The sequence below is a fragment of the Nyctibius grandis genome, chromosome 17, assembly GCF_013368605.1.
Source record: "Nyctibius grandis isolate bNycGra1 chromosome 17, bNycGra1.pri, whole genome shotgun sequence".
NCBI classification, from domain to species: Eukaryota; Metazoa; Chordata; class Aves; order Nyctibiiformes; family Nyctibiidae; genus Nyctibius; species Nyctibius grandis.
The window spans coordinates 616,944-623,339 of record NC_090674.1 but is presented as its reverse complement, the minus strand read 5'-3'; the positions used below and the strand labels follow the sequence as shown (position 1 = coordinate 623,339).

General features: G+C 51.3%; 1 protein-coding gene across 1 annotated transcript in view; it reads left to right on the top strand.

Moving 5' to 3' along the window:
- The first annotated feature begins 550 nt into the window (after positions 1-550).
- Positions 551-6,396, top strand: part of ZBTB40 (zinc finger and BTB domain containing 40) — a 46,416-nt gene continuing 40,570 nt past the window's right edge. Inside the window, 1 exon segment of the mRNA XM_068415074.1 lies at positions 551-671. The gene's annotated coding sequence lies outside the window, so the exon portion shown is untranslated.

The following is a 6,396-nucleotide window of genomic DNA, read 5'->3' as shown; positions in this document are numbered from 1 at the left end:
TTCCTCTCATCCTATCGCTTGTTACCTGGGAGAGGAGACTAACACCCACCTCGCTACAGCCCGCCGGGAGGGCGCAGGCAGTCGTGCCAGCAGCGTGCTGTGAAGCCAAGGACCCTCCGCCCTGCTCCCCTCAAAGCACACCCACCCCTCGGCGCTGGAAGGCCGGTCACGGCCCAGCCCGTCCCCCTCGCCCAGCCCATGGGTGAGGGAAGCAGCAGCAGCCCCCGCGCCCGCCCGGGACCCCCCTCCTCAGCCCGGCGGGCCCCTGTCAGCCACCCGCCCGCCGCCGCTCACCCCCAGCCCGTGCCCTGCCGCTGCCCCTGCCCTCCTCAGCAAACGGGCCCCGGCTCCACCCCACGAGGACGATGTTTTATTAACCGAGGGCGCCGGGGGCAGCCGGGCGGGGCGGGGGGGGCCCGGCGGGAGGCCCCGCCATGGCCAGTCGCTCCCACAGGGCGCGCGACAGAGAACTGCGCATGCCCAGCTGCCACCGCCCCCCCCCCCCCCCGTCACGTGCCGCGGGCGCCGGCCCGGTGTCGCTTCAAGATGGCGGCGCGCGGCCCAGCGCCGCGGAGGGGGGTGGAGGGGAGGGAGGGGCGGCTGTTGTTGTTGAAGCTTTATTGTTCCCGCTGCTGCCGCGCGCCGTGTCCGCCGCGCCGCTCCCAATAAAGGTAACCATGGCGACGGTGGTGCCGGCCGGGCCGGGGGCCTGCGGGCCGCGCTGCGCTGCGGGGGCGGCCGGGCCCGGCCCGCCTCGCTCGGCCCCTCCGCTGCGGGCCGGCCCCGTGGGCGTCCCGGAGGGGCTCGGAGGCCTCCCCACTCTCCCTCCCCCTCCTCCTTCCACGCCCGCCGGGCTGTCCCCATCTCCGGCCGCCGCGGCCCGGCCTTGCTTCCTCACCTCGGGGTCAGCCCGCGCGGGGGGGCCCAGGCGGGCCCGGGCTCTGCCGCGCCGGGGATGGGGCGGTTTGCCTCGTCCCGGGGGGCAGAGGGACGGGAGCGTCTGTCCTCGCCCGCAGGGAGGCAGCGGCTCCTGCGAAGCCTTCGCGGACGGCCCGAGGAGGCTAAAGGGAGCCTACAGCCTGGCCGGGAGGTGGGTCTCCCACCGGAGTGCGGTGTTAAATCAAGGTGTGCTTGGTGGGTGCTCCACGGGTGGCCAAAAAAAAAGTGAAGGTCCGTCGTCCCTCTGATTTAAAACGCTGCACGCGTGCCTTCTGCTGAAGGGAGCTGGTTGACAGCATCGCTGTCGTGGAACATATGGCAGGGGTCTTTCCTCTTGTAACCCACACTTAAAAGCAAAGATGCTTCCACCAGCATTACCTGTGAGCCAAAGCTTATTATAGCTGGGTACCACTGACCCCCACCCCCCCCAAAGATGTTTCTCATTAGATGCACATTAGGGGCTCTTTGAGCTGTGCCTCCTACTTGGGCAGAAGCTGTGAACCTCACCAGAAAGTTTTTCTAAAGGCAGGCATGGAAGGGAATCATCTTGCTCTTCCATGCCTTTTGCCACAAGATTGTTCTCCTGTCTTTGGACCGCTAATTGTATCTGTTCATTGAGGTGATCAGTTGGAATACGGACCCATCAACAGACAAATAGGTTTTTTGCATTGCGTTAAGACATCAGCAGTCTGATCCAGTTTCTTGTGTGATCACCAGCTCGACAGACCTGCTGCACAGGAGAAGGGAGGAGCAGGGCTGCTCTGTTCAGCAGCAGCCTGTTCCCAGGTCAGGTTAGATCTAATGTGTGCACAGAAATGTGCAGTGGTGAGTCCTGGTCAGTAACACCCACCTCTTGCCGAGAGAGCGACAGGCTTGTAGGTGAGTCTCGGGAGTGATTTATTCTCCTGTGATGGAAAGGAAGGCTGGCACACCTGATTTATTGGCCCATATATGACATAAGACAGCATGATTCTGCAGGTTTTTGGATACCAAGTGTCTTGCATTTGAGGAGGAATTTGGGTTTCAACCTCCGGTCCAAGGACAGGGAGATGCAGGAAGGCTGTTGGAGTACAGACCAGAATGGAGGTCCTCTCCTAGGCGACCACCCCAGTCTCTGTGCCCTGCTCACTCGCTCTTGTTTCATCTCTCTTTCCAGTATATTTTGAGTTAACTGCCATGACATACTGCTTAAAGAAGGTGCTGAAAACGTGCCCGTTGTCACCCAGACCGCAGCTCGGCAGTTGCAGAAGTCTTCCAGGAAGACAGAGGAAGTGACTTGGTTTCCTGGGGTAAATGCCATTAGGCTTTTACATTGCTGCATCCTCCTCTGTTTTAAAGCAGCTGCACTCACGTTTGAAGAGTTGTTGTAGGCCCTTTTGCCTTAATGGAGTTTTGGGGCTGTGGAGGTGCCTCTCTGATGGCCTGAAACTGGAGGTGACAGTAGTGAAAGTCCAGGTGCCTCCTGGCTTGCTGTCTCGATAGATTCAGCTCAAAGTAATTCTGTGTACTTTACTAACAAGTCTGAGGGAATCAGTCCCCGTTTTGGGCTGACCAGGCTTGAGAAGTGTCATTTTAAAGTTATTTTTTTCCTTTGTGCTTGAAGAGGCCTTTGGATCGAGGCACCTTATGGATGCATTGTACATTGTCTGCTCTTGGGGGTAGGGACAAATGTCTTCTGCACTTCTGCTGACAGCAAAATGGATTGCAAAAGCTGGTCAAAGAAGAGTTTGTTTTTTTTTTTTTAAAAAAGCCACTAATAAATTACAATACACAATCTTCTCTGATGTAAACCTACCTGACCAACAGGAGTTCAGGTGTCCAACTTGTTTTTTGAGGATGCTATGGGAACCTGCAAAATGTAGTTGGTGCTTTCAGTGTTCTTGGGCACAGCGAGGCACAGATGAGCAGTGACTGGAGCAAACTTTGGCTGTTGCTTTGGTTTTTGCTGGTTTTCCACAGTGTGATTTTGTGCTTGCATTGGGGCAGCCCTGTTCCAGGAGGGAGAGGCAGCAGCCCTCGCTTTGAAGGGTAATGGAAAACTTGCTGTTAAAGAGTTAGAGCATACCTATTTGTTTTTCAATCTGTTGTATTTCCATTCAGAGCATCAGTACAGACAGATAGCCAAAGTGTTGCGTGTTTTTTGAGCGGTATATTCTGCTGCCTTTAGAGACCACGGAGCGCTGAATGTAGTCAAAGTGTTGCTTATTTTTGTCTGTTATCTGTCTGCATTGATGCTCTGAACTGAAATAAAATAGATTGAAAAACAAATTGGTGTGCCCTGGCTCCTCATACTGCATTTTACATTATCCTCTGGGAGAGCTGCGTGCTCTGGCCCTTCGGAGCACCCCAGAGAAAGGTAATGACCCCTCAGCCTCTTTCAGCACTTCAAAGACTGAATTACTTTTGATGGGAGAGGTAAGAAAATTGAATTGCAGTACATGATTTTCTGGCTTTCCAATAACCCTCTTTTTTTAAGGTCATCATCTTAGTAACAGGAAAACAGGAAACTGGTAAACACACACAAAACGTATTCAGATTGTGTTTTAAGGCTGTCATTGTGCTTAACTCTTCAGAGCTAAAAAGAGAAAGTTGCCCATTGCTTGGAGGCTGCTGTTGTACCCGAGGGACTGCAGGGCCAAGGAACACAGGAGAATGAATCTCAGCCTCCTGTCGTGCTGCATTTACCGATTTACATGAGTCTTTTGAAACGAGCCTTTGAGCCCGCTGCAAAATGGGCAGCGATGGGGAGAGCTCCTCTCACAGGGGCAGGGAGCCTTCCTGGGCTGGGACCCGGGCTTGTTTCCCTGGCCATTTCAGATCTTAGCTCCTGTGAGACCCTCTGATCAGCTGTGACAGAACTGGCATTTACTTAAGACAGAGATGTTGGATTCTTCCATTTTGCTGATCTCTTTCTGTCCGCTTTATTTTTTTCTGCCCGCTTTGTTTTGGCTTTTTAGAGCTTGCACAGGAATTGCTTTCTTCTACTTTTGCAGCCGATATACAGGTTCATTTTAGTAAGCTTCATTGTCTGCCCGTGCATTGCATTGCACTGCGCTATGCTGGCAGCAGAGGGAGCAGAAGGCTGCAGGTTTGTGCCTTTAAAAAGCAGTGCGGTGGTATTGCTTAATTTCCTGGCAGTGCAGCAATAGGTGTTTTGTTTTTTTTTTTTAATTTTTTGTTGAAAGCTAAAAAAAGCCTGCTCCATGTGCATCCCAAGGAAGAATTTCAGGCATGGATCACATCATCAGGCTGCCCACTGAGATGCTACTAATCAATGCAGGAAGCAGCTTTTGGCGTTATTTTAGTAATGCCAGCAGGTGTGTTGACCAGCACCTTGTAAAAGCCCTTAATTATGGCAGCAAGGGGCATACAGAATCCTTTTGCTAAGGCCACAGCAGCATTAAAATTCTTTCTTGCCTTGTGATGGACTATCTGATGGTGTGAGGGTACGGCGGCAGCCTCGTAACTGCGAGGAAGGGGTGGTCTCATCTGTGCATCCTCTGAGAACCTCTCTGTGTGGTGTCTAATTGCTAAAGTGCTCAATCCTAAATTTCAGTTATCTTTTGATGAACCCAGTGATGTGGATGGCTTTTGAATCTGTTGAATCTGGATCAAAGTAATTATATGAGTAATGAAAAGAAGTAATTTAGTTTGGAAACTCCTTTTCAGTTAGGTAGATGGAATTGGGTGTTCTTGTTTCCTCCTTCTCTGTGAAGAAGCGTTGTTGCTATCAATATATCCTTTTCCTGTTCTAATGTAGCTTAAAAAATAAAACATGATCCCCTCAAACTGTGGAGGTATGAGGACAGAAATACCTGGGAAAAGGAAGAAAGAGCTGGAACTGGACAGTGGAAGGTAATGTGTGCTGCAGACCTGTTCTGGACCTCCTGTACTTGGGAGGTTCAGAAGAAGGGGCTTCTTTGCTGAAGTGGGTGTCCTGGGAGCGGTCACAGATGATTGACTACTGCTTAAGGATGACAGGAGGACATTTATCGACATGTGGTCAAGTAGAGCCTTAGGAATTTTAGGCACTTTTGAAAATTTGCACAAATTGATTGACTTTGCAGTCTTCCTGGAAGTTGATGGAACAAAAGATCCTAAGCCACCTTGGTGTTCTCCCTGGGAAGCTGGTAGGACAAGGCTTAAGATGTCCCCTGATGTTCATCAAAAGATTCATGTTCTCATGACTGGGCACCTTGCTGGAAGAGAAGCTTTAGCCAAACCCAAGTTACTGAGTCCGGAAATGTAGAAGGCAGTGACGGATGAGAAATCAGATTGCTGCTGGTGGTCCCTTCTGGCCGTAAGCTTTGAATAAAAGCCTGAAGCTGTTCTAAGTAGGGGGCAATTGCCTTGAGGATGGTCTTGGCCATCACCCCTCGTTAAAAAAATGTCCGTTCTTTTTGGCAGTACTGGATCTTTGGATCCTTACAGTTAAAGAAGTAAAAGGTATTTAAACAAATATATCTGATCTAATCGCTCAGGACACGTTTTCCAGTGTTGTGAGTTGCTGTAATGAAGAAGGGGAGGTTCTGCTAGGCTGCTTAGAGCTTTCTTGTTTTGAGCTGTCATGGGCAAATATATCTTCTATATTCGTGCCAGGAATAGAGGGAGCAGACGGTGCTGCTGCTTCTTCCAACTTGCCATGGTGGAAGCGATAGGTTTTATGCAGAAAGCTATTCAAGGCAAAGTGAGCAGAGATCTGTTCCAGGACATTGATGTTTCCTGCTTGTCCTTTTGTAGGAAGAGCCACAGCTATTATTATTTAACCAGCAGACCCAATTTTGTCTCAGCTACTGGAAATTCTTCAGCTCTAGGGAAGGAGTGGGTGAACTAAAACTGCTATTACATGGAGCCTGGCAAAAGAAACAGGTCTATTTCTTCTCCCACGACCAGCAGCAACTCCACTGATGGCAGCTTGGTTACTTGTGATTTACAGCGGTGTGGGAGGATAGCAGAGACCGCGTGTTTAATAGGCTGGAAGTGCAGGTGGCCAGCCTTGTGCACAGGTGAGGGGGTGGATCTTTGCTACTTGCAAAGTAGCAGAGATGAGCTGCAGACCAGACAGCCTTTGGCAGTGATGCACCTGGAGAAGCTCTGGCTCCTGGGAAGCAGGAGGGTGGCATATCAGCGACTACTTAGGTTTCCCTGCTTTCCAGAAAAGGACCCACCTACCCTGTGCTCTTGCTTCAAAGGTATTCAGATGGAGAGCATGACACCTCTGCTTTGAGGTGATCTCAAAACCATCTGTGATCTTATCCTGATGATTGAAAAGCAAATTACATAGTACTTCATCTTTAAAGCATGGGGGAGCTCTTGGCTGAGCAGGAGAGCTCTCATGCATGGGTGGTATCCACCAGCCAGTTGCTCAGCTGTCTGTAGCTTTGGTATGAAGAGACGTTTCTTGGCCTCTCCTGTCTTCCCACAGCCATCACAGACAGTGCCATGCAGGAGGACAGC